Raw genomic sequence first — 22610 nt, 5'->3', positions numbered from 1 at the left:
GCGATCGTGCTTGCGACATCGCAATTTAGGGGGGGGGGGGAGGACCGCTCAGAGTGCTCAGGTCTGGCTCGCCGCCTACGTGGAGGTGGGTACTGTCCAAGGGACTGTCCAGGGTCATCTACATGTGCTGGGGCAGATGGTGTATGCACACTTGATGGTTGTGCCTGGACAAGGGCCGGTTGTGCACGTGGTGGGAGTGCCTGTACAGGGGTTGGTGGTGGTTGTGCAGGTGGTGGGAGTGCCTGTACAGGGGTTGGTGGTAGTTGTGCAGGTGGTGGCAGTGCCTGTACAGGGGTTGGTGGTGGTTGTGCAGGTGGTGGCAGTGCCTGTACAGGGGTTGGTGGTGGTTGTGCAGGTGGTGGGAGTGCCTGTACAGGTGTTGGTGGTGCTTGTGGAGGTGGCGGGAGTGCCTGTACAGGGGTTGGTGGTGGTTGTGCAGGTGGCGGGAGTGCCTGTACAGGGGTTGGTGGTGGTTGTGCAGGTGGTGGGAGTGCCTGTACAGGGGTTGGTGGTGGTTGTGCAGGTGGCAGGAGTGCCTGTACAGGGGTTGGTGGTGAGAGTGCCAGTTCAGCCCGCTGGTGTGGATGTCTCCCTTTGCTCTGTTGCTGTGCAGTTGGTACAGGTGTGGGAATGTGCTGTCCTGTGGGCAGATATGATGGCTGCCCTCCCTGCGTTGACCGTGAAGGGAAAGTTTGGCTCACTTTCAATATGCCCTCCATCATCTTCATGGCCAAGTCATGGTGTCTTGCACTCTCTTCCCTTTGGATGGATAGCATGTCTCGCATATTTCTGGACATGTCCTGCCAAGTCCTATCCATCCTATCCAACACTTGGCTGAGCCTCTCCACCACCTGAGGGAAGTGGACCATGTCCTGCAGGGACTTCGACATGTCGGACAGGGTAGCCCCTATGGCACAAATGTCCTGAATCACATCGCTCTGCTGTTGGTAGAAGTCCTGCTCCCACTGGCCATCACAGCCAGGTGCAGGCCCTCTCTGCAGCTGTCTGCCATGGATGGGACGAGCAGGTCCTACAGCAGGGGGGGGGTGGCAGGTGGGAGCCTGTGGGCAGGTGAATGGTGCCCAGGGGATACCGGCAGCACAACAGGGCTGGTACTACCACCAGATGGTGGAGAGGATGGCAGGGATACACTGTCTAGGGAAGAGCGGGTAGGGGAACCACCATGTTGGTCCTGGACGTGAGGACTGTGAGGGAGTGATGTCTGTGTTGTGATGCGTGGGTGCTGTGGCTGGTTTGCTCGAGGCTGGGGACAGGCCATGCTATGCTTGGGAGGAGGCTGACGAACATTGCTTGGCAGAGGATGTGATGCCCTGACCGATTTAGCCAATCTGGCACAATAGCGCGCATTGGCATCTGCATCGTCATCAGACATGTAGTCCTCATCATCCACCAAGTAGAGGTCCTCAGGAAATTCATCCTCCTCCTCTTGAGCAGTACTTGAAGCCGACATCACAGCTTGGAGGATCAGGGGATTCTCCCCTCTGATTCCCCGTCGGCCCGCACTGGTCATAGGTCTGTCATCCTCGTCCTCAGCATCCCCTGAAACAGAGGTTGCAACCGTATTAGGGATTGACCTGGTATAACATGTGGTGCAACACAAGGGTTTGTATTAACTGTACTTTGCATCAACAGATGAGGATCATGTGACCTGTGTAGGGTACCACCACAAATGACAGCTCACACCATAGCACTGAGGTGTTGCACAGATACAGGCAAACTCACCAGCTCCAGGCACAACTCTCTGTCCCTTGGTGTTCCCCCCTAGTGTCACCTGCTGGACCTGTCTCCTCACAGCTTTTGTAGGCATAGCTGTCCGTGAACCAGCAGCTGTAGAGGGAAGTGACAACATTCTCAATTATCTGCATCACCAATTGACAGACAGGCACATGACACTCCTGATTTGTATTTCACTTTGTACACAACAACTGCTGATTACATGCAGAGGGGAATCAGGATCTCTGTCATGGCTTTGGAGTCGAAGCCAGTGACACACCTCATGCCAGAATTACCTGAAGGACAGGTGCGCAATGGTTTCAACGCTGCAGCCAGGCTGTCATGCAGTCCCCGGGATGGTGCACGCTGCTGTGGTGTCATCCTGTCAGCAGCTGTGATAAGACATACAGGTCTATATTTTTCTACCACAGATGGTAGCTCCGAGCCAACATGTCATTCTCAATGACCATTTGTGGGTAATCCAGAACAATGTGCAGCATGTTTAGCTCCTGAACTTTACATTTGGGCACCTGCTCACATGCAGCAGTTGGCAGTTGTTTCCTCCACACAGCAGTGACATCAATAAGATGACACATCAACAGACACACCTCATGCTAGAATTACCTGAAGGACAGGTGCGCGAGGGTTGAACTGCTGCAGCCAGGATGTCATGCAGTCCCCGGGATGGTGCACGCTGCTGTGGCGTCATCCTGTCAGCAGCTGTGATAAGACATACAGGTCTATATTTTTCAACCACATATGGTAGCTCCGAGCCAACATGTCATTCTCAATGACCATTTGTGGGTAATCCAGAACAATGTGCAGCATGTTTAGCTCCTGAACTTTACATTTGGGCACCTGCTCACATGCAGCAGTTGCCAGCTGTTTCCTCCACACAGCAGTGACATCAATAAGATGACACATCAACAGACACACCTCATGCTAGAAATACCTGAAGGACAGGTGCGCGATGGTTTCAACGCTGCAGCCAGGCTGTCATGCAGTCCCCGGGATGGTGCACGCTGCTGTGGTCTCATCCTGTCAGCAGCTGTGATAAGACATACAGGTCTATATTTTTCAACCACAGATGGTAGCTCTGAGCCAACATGTCATTCTCAATGACCATTTGTGGGTAATCCAGAACAATGTGCAGCATGTTTAGCTCCTGAACTTTACATTTGGGCACCTGCTCACATGCAGCAGTTGCCAGCCGTTTCCTCCACACAGCAGTGACATCAATAAGATGACACATCAACAGACACACCTCATGCTACAATTACCTGAAGGACAGGTGCGCGAGGGTTGAACTGCTGCAGCCAGGATGTCATGCAGTCCCCGGGACGGTGTCCGCTGCTGTGGTGTCATCCTGTCAGCAGCTGTGATGAGACATACAGGTCTATATTTTTCAACCACAGATGGTAGCTCTGAGCCAACATGTCATTCTCAATGTCCATTTGTGGGTAATCCAGAACAATGTGCAGCATGTTTAGCTCCTGAACTTTACATTTGGGCACCTGCTCACATGCAGCAGTTGCCAGCCGTTTCCTCCACACAGCACTGACATCAATAAGATGACACATCAACAGACACACATGTATGAGAAGGTTACTGATAGGAAGGGATAAATGACCCGGAATCCTCCCCATTACACTGCTTTCACCTTTGCCATTAAGACTTACATATTTCCACAGTCTCATGTTGTTTGTTGACAAGTCAGAAAGGGGTTCATGTGTGAGATATGCAATAGTCAGGGACATGATGTTGCTCAATTGTGCTTCGTCACGCATGAAGTCACACATTTTTGTATGAGAGAACACAGATGTCTTATGGCCATCCTGTGAGTGTCCTCTCTTTGCATTCTCTATTTCCAAGATCATGGTACTACTTAGCTGACTACGATTGGTGTCTTGTACAGCAGACATCAAACCTCATATGTCAAACACTCACCTATACATGTGAATACGGTAGGAGAGGAGGCAAGCAGAATGCAACATTTGGTTATGCTCACACATTGCGGATAGGCTGAGAAGCTGTGATGCTTTCCGCCTGCACTGGATTCGCGTGTTGCTCTTCAGCCAAGTTATTTAGCAGGTGTCATTGCATGAAGATTCACCTTAGCAGCCCCTACATCCATCACAAAGGTACACTACTGGCATTAGTGTTGGCCTCAGCCATGCTATTTTCATCATGGTGTTTCCGATAATTGAATTGCAAGCCGGTTGTGTTTTGGTCACTTCATATGACTCATGGTTCATGCACTCACTTGGCATACATTTTGTGTCATCCTTTCATTAGCCACCAGGGTCTAATCTTGCATGGGTTCAAATGCTATATGTGAGCATATTGTGATGCAGGACAATAGTGTTGTACAACACATACAACATATGGCGGACGTGAAAGGCACATTTAATGAGCAGTCAGCCTGATATATTATTGGGTTCACTTCCCTTGGCCCAGCACCGGAACAGTGTGTGGGCCCTGAACAGATGTCACAGCCAACCTTGTGGCAGAAGTCAGTGTGTGTCTTTGATTCTGGGAGGACCTCGTTGTACCTACAATGATAAGTGTGTTTTGCTACTTTACATTCCTGCAGCCACATGTGATGCACTAGATTTCTGGCACAAAGGATGAGCACAAGCAGTTGTGGGCACCAGCGTTGCTGAAGTGTGTTATACGTAATATCATGATTGCTCCCACATAACTTCAAATGGGCCCACTACCTGGATGCAACCAATATCACAATGACATGTCTACGGATCCTGATGTGAGGTCCACTATCGTGTTTTGTTGATGGGCAACACAAAAACCAGACAATGTAAGTGGTACATGACCAGCTGTGTGGACTGGGAATTTGATCTATATTGGAAACATTCAAAGTTGGACAGTGTATGCATTGTCAATACTAATGACCCTGGGATCTCACTTGTTCATCATTGCCATATTTCTGTCAATTAGATTTATTGATTACGTCTACAGACACCATTACAACATAGTGGGGACACCCTTTTGAGTAGTTGTCGCACTCGATAACAGGATTGGATTGCCAGGTCTGGGGCTGTTGCTGAAAAACATGTCATGTTCCGCAATTACAAAGGTTTGATGAGCCAAGGCATGTAATGTATTGTCTTCAGCTGTTCACAATTATATAATTAGCTAAAGGTGGATGTCCATTGACAACTCCAATAGTAATGCAGCTATTTGTTCATCTCTGGTTGACTTTCATATGTGGGCACTATATGTCCCTCGTCACTCCTGACAATTTATGCATTTTGACCATCTCCTGGCCACTTTGACTTACCAGTCGGTGAGGGTGGTATGCCTATCACTGTACGGTGGCGATTCCTCCCAGTAGATGCAGGGACCTCTGCTGCGGCAGTTGTCTGTGCTCTGGCTGAATGTGTCAATGGGTTAGAAGAGAGAAAACTAAACATATGGGATATGTGCTTGTGGAACATTTCTGTGATTTCCCCATTTCTTCTGCGTGCTAACAGTGTTATGCAGTACTGCCGCAGACTGGGCAGGGAGGAGCAGTGGTGCTTTGGGGACGTAATAGCGTGGCAGGGTGGGAAATGTACAACAGAATAGGTGTATGACTTTTTAGATCTGATGATTCTCTCACCTTCTGCTTTGTGCTTTAAGCTGGCACAGGGTGATTTACTTAGTTGATTTTTTGTGGCAGGTTTACACGCCCCTTGTAATACATTTACACCGCAGTTGCGTCACTTCTGTGACACAGTGGTGGGGTAATACATGTGACACATTTAGACTTATTCACAACATTATCCATCTATGGGGATGCCTCACGTTGTGCGGTCCTGCGCAACATTAAACATGCATCAGCTGTGATGTAGGCAGGGTGTGCGTTTCTTTGGTTATGCCTCATACAAGTGATGCATTGTAATCGACAACATTTCACGTAGTCACTTGTCATAGGGTGGTGCTATGCAAACTTACGCCAGCTTGAGGCACATGTATGAGTGGCCCAGAACGTTAGGTGTAGGCGGTCCATGGACATTGTTGGAGTTGCGTCACACTTGCGACACTACTCCAGCAGAGCACCCCCCTAATGCCATCAGTAGCGACACACATCTGTCTATCCCAGCGCCACAGTGCACCGCATTGTAAATGTGACGCATCCGCGGTTGCACAAGAGTTGGATTGCGTGTCGCATTGTTACTGGCGCATCTCTGCTGATATTTGTCAATTGCTACTTAGCGGGCTGGTGTATTACTGCAACAGGACAGTGCCCATGTTTTCTAAAGTGGGGGAGGGATTTGCCATTTCCATCGCTAAGGATTGTGGGACTTGTAGTGGTACACACAGAGGGTGACACAGGAGTCTCTGACTGACGGATTTTTTTATACACTTTGGACTACTTCCTTATTCACAATGACAGTGCAACACAGACAATCTTTTCATGCACTTTTTCTTTTCATCCCACTTACCTGGTACCACGTAGCAGACGTCACTGACAGGCAGCCCATGGACCAAGTGGGGGTGTATCATGGTAAGGATATCCTCCTCCAGTGGGGTGAGGCAGATGCGTGGTCCAGAGTATGCGGCTGGGAGGATCCGATGTAATTCAATCCGGGAGTATTTCTCCTTTACCCTCAGCCGCTTATCCTGCCATTTTTTTTTTAGGTCCTAGACTGTGCGCCTCTCCTCCCCCAATGCTGTGACAGCAGTGGATAATTGCTGCCACAGGGCTGCCTTCTGTGTCCCACTGGTGCAGTAGGGTGGGAGTCCAGAGAGGCGTTTGTGGTGCCTGACAATGAACTCCGCAAGCATGGTGGTCTCCTCTGCTGTGAAATTCCTCTTTCTTTTCAGTAGGTCCATTGTTCTCAGCCGGTGTCAGCTTGCAAAGACAAACTCTGTGTGGCCAAACCTGTTCCTTCACTGTGTGCTGCTTTTAAATGTTTTTTGCTGTTGGTCAATGAGTGTTAATTGGCTTCAGCTGGATCATGTTGGGGGATGGTAGGCACTAGCAACATGACAGCTAACTGGAGCTGTTGGCTGGGATTGGCTGGAGTGTGTCAGCTGATGCATGGTGGGGGATGGTAGGGACTTGGACAGGTGTTTACCCTTGGCTCAAATGATCAATGGCCACAGTTAATGTAGTCTGGCCCCAAATCTGACTTTCCGGCCCGAGAGCGGAATTTCCGGCCCGTATGCGGACTTTCCGGCCCGTAGGCGGACTCTCCGGCCCGAGTGCGGACGTAAGTTTAGTGGTCGTAAATGCATTCTGTGAATAGCAAAAGTTCTAAGTTCATTCTGTGAATAGCAAAAGTTGTAAGTTCATTCTGTGAATACCAGAAGTAGTAGGTGCATTCTGTGAATACCAGAATGGTAGTAAGTTTAGGATTTAGTCTTAAGTTTTTTCTGTGAATCGGGCCCCTTGAGTTTTAACCTTAAACTATCCTTCTCTCCTTCAGAACTTTTTTGCTCCGCTTCTGTGCTATCTTGCACTCATTCCTCACTCTCACTTCTATCTTCTTGCTCACTCCTACCTCTCAGCACACTATCAACCTTACCCTCTTCTTCTTCAAGCCATCCAAACATATTCTTCCTACCTTCTTCTTCAACTTCCACTTAATTGTTTCATTTTGCCACCCTCCTCATATGCCACACCTTACCATCACTTAATCTGACCGCATTAATAAACACTTCTTGTACCCTCAAAGTACCTAAAAATGTATTCTCCTCCTCCTTCCTTCCGCTTATGGGTTTCTTCACCTACACCCTTTCACCCACTTGCACTTCCTTGGCCCCTGGCTTAGCATCACAATACATTTTATTCTTATCCTGCGCCAGCTTGACATTTTAATTTACAACCTCCTGTGACCACTGAACTTGATTAGATTTTTCCATTCAGCCCTGAGTATCCTTGGTAAAGAACACTCTGCCTCACATAATGGTGAAAGGGCTCTACCCTGTCACCCCAGGAGTGATACGATACATTCAAACCATCTTCCTTACCATTATCATTCAATTTCTCCTTCTGGTACTTGCCATCTGAAGTGCATCCTTGATAACTCTTTGGACCTCTCTACCTCACCATTACCTTCTGGGTGGTAAACTGATGTAAGGGTATGCTCCACCCTATGCGTTGTGAAAATGATTGCACTACTGCTGCATTAAATTGCAGACCATTATCAGTAATGACCTTTCTAGGCAACACATCTCTTTGAAATAATGTGTCAAGAAATATAAGAACTTTTCCTGCATTGACCACGTCTACAAAAACGACCTCTGGCCATTTAGAAAAATAGTCCATGACTACTATAACATGCTTACAATTGCCATCTTCATTGACCAACAGACTCATGATATCAACTCCAACAGCCTTCGTGCCATCTTGAGACACTCCACCGGCAGCCGCGGCCCGTGGAGGGAGTTCTGTGGGGCGGTAAGGCGGGGCGGGGGAGGGGCAGGGTGAAGGGTTCTAAAAACCGGAATATGGATAATTGCAGGTAAGTAAACAATTAAATAAATAAAACGAATTTTGTAGCGCGTGCTGCATCGCAAAATGGAACCCGGAACTACAGGTGTTTCATACTCATCTTAGATTTGGCTGCGCACTCACAATCCACACACCTGTTCCACATCTCCATCTATTCCAGGCCACCAGTATTTTCCCATCACTACGTTCTTGTCCTTAACAATACCTACATGACCTTCATGACACAATTCTATAATCTTATTATGCAATTTCTGAGGTGGAACAATCTTATTACCTCTAAGTAAATTCTCCTTCCACACTGACAAGAATTTGCAACAATCTTCTTCAAACACTGTCCTCATCTTCCACCCCTTGACCTTCTGTAGTGTGGCATCACTGTCCATTGCCTCTTTCCATTACTTAGTAGTTGCCACATTTTTTTCCTCTTCACCCATCGATGCCACATTTTTCTACTCCACCCCACCTTGCTTGCTCCTTTCGCACAATGATAAGGGAAGCCTAATCAGACAGTCTGTCACCTTAGTTTTCACATCTTGTACATATGGCACATTGTAGTTGTAGTCCATCAACCCCAGAGATACCCTTGCAATCCTAGGAGTTGCAGTTAAGAATCTATCCATTGTAAGTAATTAGGCCAAAGGCTTATGGTCACACCTCATCAACACATTTCGACCCCACACAAAACTCCTAAGATGCTCTAAAATGCATACTACAGCCAGCTCTTCCCTTTTTCACTACTGAATAGCATTCTTCAGCTGGGGAAGCGCACAAGATGAAAACGTTACAGTATTTTCCTTGTTCTCTTCATCATTTTGAGACAATACTGCTATACTGCCTTTTGAACTTGCATTAGTAGTAATGATACAACTCATATTTGGGTCAAATCCATGGCGGTCCCGCCAAGCTTACTGCAGCCTCTGACCGCCGCTCCTACCCCAGGCGGAGCCAGCAGTCCTAGTGCGGTCCGCCTGCCTGAGTCGTAATCGGACGTCTGACCGCCTGTGCAACGGTGGCTGGATCTGCATTCACACCTAGTCATGTGACGCAGGAACAGGCTGGAGGATCCAAATGGGTGGGATAAGGAAATGACAATTTTCTAAAAGTGCCATTTTTTCAGAATGTGTGGCTTAAAATCTGACTTTACGATTAAAGAGGATTTTAAACTACAATCTCTCAGTCAACAAATGTGACTTCCCTACCCTCTCCCAATCAAAGATGAGCACTTATTAAATGCAATAAGGTAACTCAATGTTATCCTATGGCAGAGGTAGGCATTCCAGTAGTGTAAACTGAATTTGTGAGTTTTTCACTACCAGGACATGTAAAACTTAAATGTACATGTCAGTTTTTTTTCATTAGACTGCATCTGCCCGTTATGCTGGTTAGGGTCTACCTTATGGGTGAATTATATGTAATAAAACAGCTGGGGAAGGGGGTTATATTACCAAGTCGATTTGACAGCTTAAAACTGCATGCAGGTTGCAACGGCAGACCAGGGACTTAAGTGGATGGCGCAATAAGTGCTGCAGACCCACTTGTAGCATTTAATTTACAGGCCCTAGGTGCTTAGCATACCATTTGTCTAGGGACTTCAAACAATCAAGTAGATGCCAAGTTTATCATGTTTTAGGGAGTGAGCACAATCGCTTTAGGACTGGTTAGCAGTAGTAAAGTACACAAACTTTTAAGGCCAAGAAAAATGAAGTCAGCAAAAATAGAAAGATTGAAGGCAAAAAGTTTGGGAGTGACCCTGCACAGAAAGCCAAGTCCAAGACTGTCCAGTAGAGACAAACGATCTACTGAATTGAATGTTATGCTCTCATGTTCCTTTACACTGGGTCTGATCCATATTTAGTTTAGCCCTAATAGTATACTGTGGCTTAGCTGGGGGCAAAAGGTATTAATTAATTAATATTAATATTATTAATTATCTGGCTTGTCAACAGGACTGGGTGGAATGGTTCTGCTTCTGTGTTGGATCCAAGAGCAACTGAATGTTCCAAGTTTAAGCTGAGTCGGTATGTATTGTTGAGCAAATTTAAAAGACCCTATCCTCAATGCCTTATGGTTCGCTGTTTAGTTGACTAACTAATTGACTGGTACATATTGTTGGCAAGTTCACAGATGTGTAGGTGCTTGAAGGTGCATGTAGAGATCAAGTGCTATTGAAAAGTGGTACACCGTCTCTTTAACTGTGTGTCTTTATTACTCAATTCTCTTGCCGATTTTCATAGCACCTAATTCTCTGGGAATGTACTGGACTTAAACAGCCCTTGTTTTGTCAGACTTCACTTGAAGGGCTGAATTTTACGTCAGGCATAGTGGCTGCTGCCTATGACACCCTTGTCACTCCTGCTGGGGCTCCCACGGCTTATGTCATTTGTGGTGAGGGCGATGTATGGCACCATACTTTTAAAAAAGTAACCCTGTCTGCACTGTGCAAACATCGCGAATGGCATCATGCACAGCCCAAGCGGGCGCTGCTTCTTTTCACCCGCTCAAGTAGATTTTTACTCGAGCGGCAGCTTTCTCAACGCGAGCGGGTATTTTCTCAAACCGAGAGGACGCGAGCATACGCGACCACTCGCAATGAGAAATCTGACCGCCCGCGTCGAGAAATCTCACTGGGAGCTTGATTTTCCACGCTCGCGCTCTCCAACTTGATGTTGACGATCGCGAACGAGGAAAAATCTCACCGGGAGGTGGATTTTCCACGCTCGCGCTCTCCAACTTGACATTGACAAACGCGAGCGAGGAAAAAACCTCCACTCCGCAACGCTAAGCGCAGTTTTTTCGTTACTCTAGGAGCTCCTCAGAATGCCGAAAACTCCACAAATTCAGCGTAAGGAGTGGAGTTTGCCGCCCAAACTTAAAAAAAGTTGAAGCTTCGGGAAAGGTTGGCAACCTTGCTTTGACTGGAGGCTCCCAGGGCACCAAGTTTGCAGAATTAGATGTGCTTTTCACACTGCTGGCATCCCATTGTAGCTGCCTTCGTTTGATGCCTAGTAGGGCAGGCACTATACTTTTACTTGATCATATTGCTGAGTTTGTGTTGTATGAGTTGAGTGCGTCGTGGTGTAATAGAAAATGAAAACTCTTCTGTCACAATTAGCGATGCATAAATCTTTATAATTAATCAAAGCCTTGAGCTTGTGAAGGGAGCCACAGAAGCTAAGACAAAGTCATAATATGTAGGAGTTTCAGTATGTCAGATGAGGAAATTGGAGAAGGAAATGTATAAAGCTGTTGACTTAATCAATTGTAATTTTTTTCAATTTCTCTCAAACGCAACTGATTCTCATGTCATAATGATAGCAAGAATGTTATTCATGCAGGAGGAAGCTGATGTTCGCTTTTTAGAAAATGTTTCTAGAAATTTCTATATAATTAGAACACAAATAATTCATGAAAATGGTATAATACAGTGGTACAATAAACTTTTCAGTGTTCTCCTGACTGATCCCCGTGTTTGCGTGTGTGCCCCGAGGAGCTAACCAGTTGATATTGCAGCTGCCACAAGCTCTTGGGTTTCCATTCAGAAATCATGCTTTCTTCACCTCTGGCATTTCTCTAACAAAAACTGTTTCTGGAAAAGAGCACACCAGAAATGAAATTTTTTGGCAAGAGATCACATACATGACCATGCTATTTATAAGCAGCTGAGAAAGTTTATTTCTTTGCATATATACAGACAGGCTGTGAACAAAACAGATTGCTGCTCTTGTAAATTCAATGGGTGGATGAGTCAGATGTGGATTACCGGGCAGTTCTCATGCAATAAATGAAAAAAGCGCAAGTGCTAAACAAAATAGCATTTATATCCACCACTATCACTCTATTCACAAATTTATCTATCTGTCGCGCCGTCACATACTATATGCTGTAGCCGCTATTCTCCCCCACAGGACTTCGAAGTTTGATGGTTATAGTACAATCATTTGCATAGTAATGGCTAAATTGGATGTTTTTATGTAGTGGATTGTGTGTTGATCTCTGGATGATGAATCATAAATAGAATGTTGATAAACCCAAGAAAACATCAAACTTTTTAAATGAGGTCAGTACACGATGACCTTTAGTCAGTGGTACCTTACCAGAAGACAGAGCGAGGGTTGGAATGATAAAGTGGAAATGGGAAATCCACACATCCACATTGGAAAGACATCACAACGCCCTAAATGTCACAACACGTCCATGGCATGCTTCTTATATGCAATGGGATCTGGAGAAAAATATATTTCAACAAACAGAAATACATCAGCAATATCCTGAAAGAGTTCTAACCTATTATTGTAAGGATGCTATGGCATTACAAAGACTAAAAGGCTTTACACTGCAGTGAGTCTCTCTTCTTGGCAACAAAATATATGCAATGCCTTTAAAAAGTGGGACCATCATTAAAACTTTCGTAGGGTTTCTGGATGGTTGAGTAAGTGACTTCTAAGCCATGTGGATTTACCATTGAGGCTCCATGCCATATGTTGAATGTCACGCATGAGGTTAGGAGGTTTGCTTCTGCCATGTCACAGCTACCCTGTCACAGTGAGTATGCTTAAAGGTGGCGCAGAAATTAATAGACTATAGGGTTAAAGACGGCATGCAAGTACCTTCCACCTTGTAAACTGTGCTTGAATGTTCACTTGGGAACATTGAATTGCTTCGCTCAATTCCATCTGAATTGATTTATCCTCATTTGTGCAGCGAGAGGCCGACAGCTTTGCTGTACAGAACATATGAATAAAGGGTGGCCAACTCTGTTCAGGGCACATGGTGCAGGCAAGGGCTACCGGGCCTCATCCTTGGGGGTTGAGCTCATATGTCTGTGGTACGATTGTTTAGGATGTCTCAGAGCTCAACCTGATGTTTGGGGAGGCAATGGACATTGCTATAAAAGCAGGAAAGGCCTGGGTCTGGGGCGTCTTTGGTGGAGTAGGGATGGTGAAGGGCAGTCATGGGTGAGGGGATCGAATGGGAGCTGGGTGTTAGGCAGAAATGGAATTTGCGCATACGGCAGCGAAACACACTTTCTACTTTAGTGGCATATCATCAAGGCGGCACTATGAAATTATCGCCGCTTTTGCGTCCGTTTTCAGGCGAAAAGCGGCGATAATTTCATCGCCTTATCAGACACGCTATCGTGTGTTTTGCCGACTTAGCGCGCGTTACAACAACGCCCATCTTTGCATCGCTAATGAGATGCAAAGTGGGCATTCTTTCCGAAAATAACTGGAGAAATGTCGCTAACCGACATTTCTCCAATTATCAATCGGCACGCTAACAAGCATAGCAATAAGAAAAGTAGCGCTAACCATGGTTATCGCTACTTTCCTTACGCCTGCTTTTAGTTTGACTTAGCCATGAGATGCAATGGAAGGTGGATATCATGGTTAAGTATGCCATGCCCTATCAACAATGTTGCGCCAAACGTTGTGCGATTATCGCTGGAATCCCAGCGATAATTGCACATTTGGCAGCTAACGCGGGTATTTTTATCGCTCTGGAGATAAGCGTCGCTGATAGCGCGCTATCTCCACGATAAAAAGAAGCGATAGCCGGCGATAATTATCCTAGCACTAAGTGTGCTTAGCGATAATTATCGCCGGTTGTTGATGATATGCCCCTTAGTGAGTTTGGCAATGGTAGAGCTAAGCTAGGGGATAGGAGGTCTGAGACTATGTAGATAGGCCCAAGACTATGTGATACAACACCCTTTGCCATGGGAGGGCTGGAGGTCAGTGAACCTGGCTTCAGGTATGGACGGGCACCGACGGGCTTGCCTTTTGCACATTAGCAATGTGCCCGCTGCACATGTCCACTGCCTGTCTGCACTGCGGTTCCATTTTAAGATACTCAGAGGAGGGGAGGTGGTGCTCCAGAAGGCTGGAGGTGGGGGAAGCAGGCAACGGAAGCTGAGTTGCACATAAGGGTAGGTTGGCCAGTCCAATGCAGAAAACGTGCCAAGGAAAATATAAAACTGACAAATAAAAAAAGGTTAAATATTAATAGTAAAATAAACAATAAAACAAGTCCAGGCAAACTTGGGGTCAAAATTTAAGGAAAGGAACAAATAGGGAATAAAGAGAGAATTATTTCAAGAAAAGGTCCAAAAAGGCCAGGCAACCCTTAATTAGGGGACCGAGACTCAGAGGGTACAAGAAAATAAAATGCAGGTAAGTATGGAGAAGCCAATTCAAAATGGACCAGGCAGGACAGCATGACCAGGGAGTGATCCAGTACAATAAAGTCCATGGTACGCTCTCTACACTGGGCATCAAGTTGGGCTCTAAGGGCCTCATGTAGGTAGCATACCAGTTACCACTTCTAAAATACCGAACGATACCGAATCGGTATTTTAGAAGTGGTAACTCGTATGTAGGTAATGAGTCGGTATTTTTTACCGATTCGTTACAAGTCGGTAATTACCGAATCGGTATTTACCGATTCGGTAATGAGGCATACCTTCCCATTGATGGGAAGGTATGCCTCATTACCGAATCGGTAAATACCGATTCGGTAATGGGGGGAACACATGAAAGGGTGGCAGGGTGTCACATTGACACCCTGTTGCACCCCTGATTCGGCCATGTGTGCACATGTGGCACACATACATGCCCTAAGGGCATGTATGTATGCCACATTGCACACTGCTACGCGCGTAAAAATGCTTAAACACACACATTAATTATTTACCACCAACTTTAAGTTGGTGGTAAATACCGACTCTAAAACACACCCACACACTCCCCCTACATCTCGATTTTGGCTTCGGAATTTACCGAATCGGTAAAATTACCGATTCGGAATAGTTACCGATTCGGTAACATTACCGATTCGGTATTATTACCGAATCGGTAATTTTACCGATTCGGTAAATTCCGAAGCCAAAACTTGTCCCCCTACATACCAATAGCCAAAATACCGGTCGGTAACGGTATAATTACCGAAAATCGGCCGTTACCGACCGGTATTTGGCTACCTACATGAGGCCCTAAGTTTTTTAACTGAGACATCAGTCTTTACAATGAAAGGCTGACTATAGTCAGAGAACTTCAACATTGGAAAGTGCTCTCTTCATTTTCTCAAATGTTTTCTGACAGTCCTCAGTCCATATCCCTTTTCTGGGCTGTTTCTTGGATGCCAGGGCTGTTCATAGTGCTACTATAGTCCTACAGTTGTCCGTAAAGTCCCTTTAAAAGCCAGTAAGTTCTAAAAAGACTCTCACTTTAATTAGATGACGGGAGCCTCCAACTTCAACACAGACTGGACCTTACCTTCCAATTTGTAGAGCCCCCGTGTATTGCAAGACACTTTAATATCAACCCGGGAAGCCACACAGAGCTCTTTTAGCATGACAGCGCTTGGTTTACCAGGCGCTGGAAAGTAGCAGGAACATTTTTCAGCCAAAATGGCATTACCATGATCCATGGGATGGTAGCTATCAGTGGTGCAGTTGGTGCAGTGTCACCAGGGCCCTGGTGGTGAGAGGGGGCCGAGCCTACTTTGTACTGGCTGAAATTATTGGAAGCTGCATGCTCAAGATTTGTTTTTAACACAGTGCCAGTCTGGAGCCTGGCTCTTTGTTTACCCTTCATGGAGGGCGAATGGGGTAAGGAAAAATAGACAAGAGAAAGAAAAGAGGCGATAGAAAAGGAAAAGTTGAAAGATAGAAAGCAGAGAAGTAGAGGAAACAGTGACTACCTGGGAGAAGGGGACAATGAGAAAGAAAGAGAATAGAGGTAAAGGCAGGCAAAAGGGGCAGAGGAAGAGAAAGGGGGCCGAAATATGTATGACAGCGAGAGGAGGGATAAAGGAAAGAAGTCAGTGAAAGGGAAAGTGATAAGAGGCATGGCGATAGGGAGGAGAGAAGGAAAAACAAATAGAACGAGGAATTTGGAGACGTATAAGTAGGGGTGCAGCTATCAATATTGTAGCAGGTGCAGTGATATTGGGGTCCAGGAATTCAATGGGCCCACTGAACCCCAAATATGCCAGTGTGTTCATACGGGCGAGGAGAACAGTAGTCCATTTACCTTTTGAATTAGGGCCCACGACAAACAGGCTAAGCAACTGCCATTTAGCACAAAGAGGGCATCACTCTAGTGACTCCTCAGTGTCAGTGACTGTGCAATGGTAAATTAAACCTCACTCCCGCAACATAGCTGTCAATAATGCAGCAGGTGCAGTGGTCTCATGGCCCAAGCATGTGTGGGCCCACTGCACTCGAACTAGTGGTTGATTTTAAAATTGCAGATCCAGAAGATGAGGGGGGATATGTATTCTTTCAGTTATGCACATGGTGCCCTTGCTCTGCCACTGTATATTCGTTGGCTTAGACTATACAGTTATATGGTTGCCAATTGATACTGCAGACATTTGCCACAGTCATACTGGTCAAACGAAAGGTGCTCAAATAGTGAGCGCCACCCATTCAGTCACATGCTTGTCAGCTTTGGAGACCTGGTGTGCATCTGTCTTAGTGATTTCGTAGAAGGCCATGTAGTCCACATAAAAGCGCTAGTCTACGGATCCTTTTGACGTAAAGGATATCAGGTTCGACTCCATTTTTAGTAGCCTCTGACACCATCTTAGGTAATAAGAGTTGCAATATTCTCACTATTATGCAGAATCACAGAATCATTGTCATTCCTGCCACTGCTGCATATGTCATCTGATCTTATCATTCTAAGAACTGAGAAAGTGTCAGGTCATTCGGTTAATGACATAGATATAACACCTGATGCACCACCAGCCTGGGACAAATGTCTACTTATCGCCATGTCAAGGTCAAATAAGGACAAATACAGACGTATAATTATAATAGTGTAGTTTGAAATTACATTCTTTCACCTTATATGTTTATAAGGAATCATCTGAGACGTACACCTTGATAGACATAATCTATGTCAGGCATTCCTAAATATGTCAGAAATGTCAATCTTTGCTAAGAGTTAGTATATAAGGGCTGCCACATAACCACTTGTCAGGAGGGGACCATCACCCAGATTGTCCCATACGATTTGGCAGACACAGTCTCACCTGCTACCAGTGCACTTAGAAAATGCTATATTTCTCTGAGTCCCAGAAGAAGGCTGCTACCATAATAAGTGTTTGACCTTCGTAGGAAAGACTGCAAACCTGCCTCTGCTGATAAAGACTGCTCTTGCTGTCAACAAGGTATGCCGTGCACCACTTCTCCCTAAGAAAGCACTACTCTCCATGCTCTCCTAGTGAACGCATAGAAGTTGGTTTTATGATGTTAGGTTATAGATGACATTTTAACCATGTTAAAATTGTTAATTTTATTCTCACAGTTTACAACGTGTCTTATTGCTGGTTTTATGATATGCTGTGTAGGCATTTTAAATGTGCTGAGAAACAGTGTGCCCTGTTATAATAAATGCTTTTAGTTTTGCTAAAAATTTGGTTTCTGGTTGGCAGAGGTATGCACCCTGTCCAAGCAGGAATCACAATCCTAGACAGTGTAAGTCAGATGCACATCATAAATCAACCTGTGCTCACCCTGTGGTACCTTGGTGTAGAGAAGCCAGACTTAATTTGAGAGTCACTGTGTAAATTATTTGGGCAACACTTAAATCAGTGACACAGTGAAAACAACACAAAAAGACTCCACTGCATGAATGAAAAATAGAAGTCAATTTTATAAATAAAACAAGACCACAACAACAAAAATCCAATAAGTAAAAGTCGAGATATGATTTTTTAAAGAATAAATGGGAAAATAGCACTTAGAAGCAATGAGCGCCTATTTGGGATATCTGGTCAAACTGGACCAGGAAAAAGTCAAAGTTCATGTCTACTGTGATGGAGCATAGGCCAGGTACAGGGTCTTCACAAGGCCCACTGAACAAAAGTACCTTGATCCTTTTCACAACAGCGAAGATGTGGGGTGCAGCCGAGCAATGCGTCGATATCACAGTCGCTGTCAAGTGTTGATTTTCTCCACGTAACAATGGCGATGCACAGGATCAGAAGATGATGCATCTGTTTCAAGAAGCGAGGATTCCAAAGTCGATGCGCCAGGCTTCTCCACACAGTCGAGGGTGATACGTGGATCATCTCTCTGTAGTGGTGACGATGCAGTGTTTCCGGTTCGGTGGTTCCGATGGAGATGCACTGTATCAGAGTGCAATCCGCCGATACGGTTCCTGCAACAGTTGTGATGGTGATGCGTTGATTCTGCTCTCGCAGCAGAGTATGTGTCGGTTCCACTGGACCAGGCACTTGGGTCGACTTCAAATGGGCCAGGCACAGGAGCAGAGTAGAAGACTGTTATATAATCCTGAGTCTTCAAATCAGAGGCTAGTCAACTAGACAAAAGGAGACTCCTAATGTGCACGGGATAGCGGCATTCAAAACAGCGACTGTGACCGGTGCTACATGTCAGCTAAATGGCAGACTGAATATAAAGTAAGATATGTATAAAATAACTAAGAAGCATTAAGACTTATACGCTGTGTTCATGGCCATTGAACTATAAGCTTTTTCATTTATTTTTATTTAGAGACTGCCCTCCAACATTGGCGGAGTTGTTACCTGCATAAAAGCAAAAATAAGCCAACCACAGATTTACACTGATATAACATGGGGATTTTTAGGACCAATATGATTACTCTGAGAGCCAGTTGTACAGCTGATCTATTATTACTGTCTTAGGCTGACCATCTATGCGGACAGAGCAAACACACCAGCCACACAACTTTGCCAAAACTGTTTTGGAGGTGTATTCCCTGCCCTACCAAATGATTGGCATGTAAAACCTAGGCTCTGGGTTCTACCCTAATCTGTGAACCTTTTTTAGAATGGCTCTTTTTTCAGTGAAGTGACATAAGTTTCTCTTTTATTTTTGCACAGAGTCCTTTATGGGATTTTGTGAGCCCTGAGGAAGATATTTGTTTAAAGCTTAGGCCGTACAGAAGGTTGAAACAAGTTTGTGTAATCTGCACAGGTTGAAGGCACACCGAGAGCAAGGATAATAGAAGGTAAAAACTGGCTGTTGGATTTATGTAATCTGAACTGTCCATAGTGACAGGAAAGGGTGCAATCTTGTGTCCCAACCATATAGGGTCATTTGGATTTTGACAAGAAAAGGGAGTACAAATTTAAAGCTCTTTCTTTGATGTAATTTATGTCGGACACTTATCTTGTGAAATGCACATTCATCCCTGACATTAATGTCATTTTGTATATTGATGTTAAATGTTGTCATTTTCTTGATCATTTTAAGCCTTTATGTTGCTGTATTGTCATTGATTTGTGATGTCAAAAAAACTTTCTTTTGATAACATGTTGCCATTATGCTGTCGGTGCATGAGCTATATGTCTTTAAGGAATTTTTTGTGATGTTTTCTATTTGGAATTTTTTGTAATGTTTTCAATTTGCAATTGCTAAACACGTTTGCTTACTAATAAATGTTATTAGGACCTTTTGTTTGTGTATAGGTGTAAGATAATAGAAAACCAACTTTTTGATGAATACTGAATGTACTTTTGAATGTTCAGGCGCAGAGTAATTATGAGGCCTTTGAAAATGAATGTAGGGTTTATGGTTTAGGGGGCCATTTATTTGTCGTCAACTTTCTAAAAATGGCAATTTCAAAGTTGTAATGATAAATTCGACTTTACCATTTAAGAGGATTTAGCATTACAAAACCACAGCGTATTAAGCGTAATAAGGATTCTCCAATGTTATCCTATGAGAGTGGTAGAACTCACAGTAGTGAAAAGCAAATTTGCTCATTTTTCACTTTCAGGACATGTAAAACATTAAAAGTAGGCGTATCCGGAGTATCCGTTAGAGCAGGGAGGCCGATATCCAACGAACAGACCGCCAATTTGGTGCCGTCACCCAAACACATAGAAGTCAGGACCAGTCAAATCAAACAACGTGGTAGAGATGATAAACCCCTACACCAATGGTCTTGTTACAATATAGATTTTCCCATATAAAGAAATCTATATTAATAATATATCCCATTGTATACAAAACGGTGGTTCTAACGGATACAAGGAAAGGATCCATACATCTATAGAGGCTTCCTTAGTGCGATCCGAGCTGAGGCGAGAGATATCTCCACTTCTACAGATTATGTAAATTATTAGACATAATCCCTCGATATATCCAGATTGAAAAATTTGTTTTTACTGTCCTGAAGAAGGTGAAAATATTGAATAAACACCGAAACGCTGCGTCGACTTTTAATGTTTTTAAGAACTTTGATTTTTATATGTTTTTAGTATTCCGATACACTCAGATTGTAACCTATTGTGGGAGGAAGATTACCCTTGATTTATGATTGATTATGCAATATTTCTATTTTTGGAATAAAATTGTCTTTTGCAATATACTCATGATCAAAATGAATGAGTCTCTTTGTGCAAACGTATGCTATACTGTGTTACTGTGATTAGTAGGTTTTTCTCAAGTTGTATTAGGTTTTGTTGATTGAGGCACATAGTGAATAGGATCACTGCTAGGTTTTTTAGCATCTAACTTTTTGGTTTAGATAGAGGTATATCCGCCTTTACCTATCACTACATAGGGACTTCTTGTTTTTTGAAACATTAAAAGTACACATCGTACCTTTAAATTACTTTGCACCCTACCCTATGGTCTATCTATGGCTTACCGTGGGGTTGACCTATATGTAAACAAAGGGGGAGTTTAAGGCTTGGCAAGGGCTTTCAATGCCAAGAAAACTTGGCAATATAAACTGCACATGCAAGCTCTGCAATGGCAGACCTCAGAGATGTTTAACGTCTACTTGAGTGGGTGGTACAAGCAGTGCTGCAATCCAACTAGTAGCATTTAACTATCAGGCCCTGGGCTCATGTTGTGCAGTTTACTAAGGCCTTATAAGTAAATTAAATGCGCCAATTATGGATAAATCAACCAAACCATGTTTAGGAGACAGAGCAATTGCACTTTAGCACTGGTCAGCAGTGGTAAAGTGCTCCAAGTACTAAAGCCAACAAAAACGAATCAGCAAAATATGAGGCAAGCAGGCTAAATGTTTGGAGGAAGACCACCCTAAGGCTGACAGACCTAACAGTTAAAAGTGTCTATTCTTCTTAGTGCAATGTGTGTGTGAAATTGTAGTAATGAAATATGTTTGTTTCTGTTACCATGGTGCCCCTGATCCGTTTGTTGGGATTGCTAGCAACCCAAAACCAATAACTCTACTTCAACAATATATTGGGTAGCGTTCTACAGGCTACAATAACCTGTATTTCACATTCAGCACTGCTGCATTGAACTGAGTTCACCTGTGCCACCCATAGGCGGCAGAGCAAACCTTGTGAATTAGACCAAAGTCAGCTAATACCCCGAAACCGGTCCCAGGAGGATTATTTCAGTTCCAGGGAGGACCTGGCCATGGGGAACAGGGTCAAGAGTGATTTGCGTATGGCTGGGTTTAAATTGGAATGTCATGGGGAGCAAAAAACAATGGATTTAGGCCCGGATGTCTGTACTGGGGTGAGTGTTTGACATTTTTCAGCATTTTGTCCATCAATTGTTCTTTTTGCATTTGTCACCCCGAGTGGGACGGGCATGCCCAGACGTGTGTCCCTTGCTCTCCATGCCACTGAAGTCAAGCTAGCCTGGCTGATGAGGAGTAATACCCTGAAATTGGTGCCAGATGCTTGCTTCCAGCCCAAGGAGAACCCGGCCTGGCAGTTGGGGCTAGACTGTTCCATTGGGGAGCAGGGTCAAGACTGATTTGCATATGGCTAGTTTTAAAGTAGAATGGCATTGGGTGCAAAAAAACGATGGATTTAGGACCAGATCTCTGTACTGGGGTGCTTGTTTAACATTGCTCAGCATTCTGTCCATCAATTGTTCTTTTTGCATTTGTTACCCCGAGTGGGACGGGTATGCCCAGACATGGGTCCGCTGCTCTCCATTACACTGGAGTCAAGCAAGCCTGGCTGATGAGGGTAATACCCCGAAACCGGTCCCAGGATGCTTGTTTTCAGCCCACAAAGGACCTGGCCTGACAGTTTGGGCTGGAGTGTTCTCATGGGGAGCAGGGTCAAGACTGATTTGCATATGGGAGGGTTTAAACTGGAATGGTATGGGGAGCAAACAAATGATGGATTGAGGCCCAGATCTTTGTACTGGGGTGAATGTTTGACATTGTTCAACATTCTGTCCATCAATTGTTCTTTTTGCATTTGCAATCCATCTAGTAACATTTAATTTACAGGCCCTGGGCACATGCTGTGCAGTTTACTACGGTCTTATAAGTAAATACAATGTTCCAATTATGCATACATCAATCAAACCATGTTTAGGGGAAAGAGCACATGCACTTTGGCACTGGTCACCAGTAGTAAAGTGCTTAAAGCCCTAAAGCCAACAAAAACAAATCAGCGATATATGAGGCAAGCAGGCTAA

This window comes from Triturus cristatus, chromosome 10, assembly GCF_964204655.1.
Source record: "Triturus cristatus chromosome 10, aTriCri1.1, whole genome shotgun sequence".
Taxonomy (NCBI): Eukaryota; Metazoa; Chordata; class Amphibia; order Caudata; family Salamandridae; genus Triturus; species Triturus cristatus.
Note: the sequence above shows the minus strand (reverse complement) of the source record.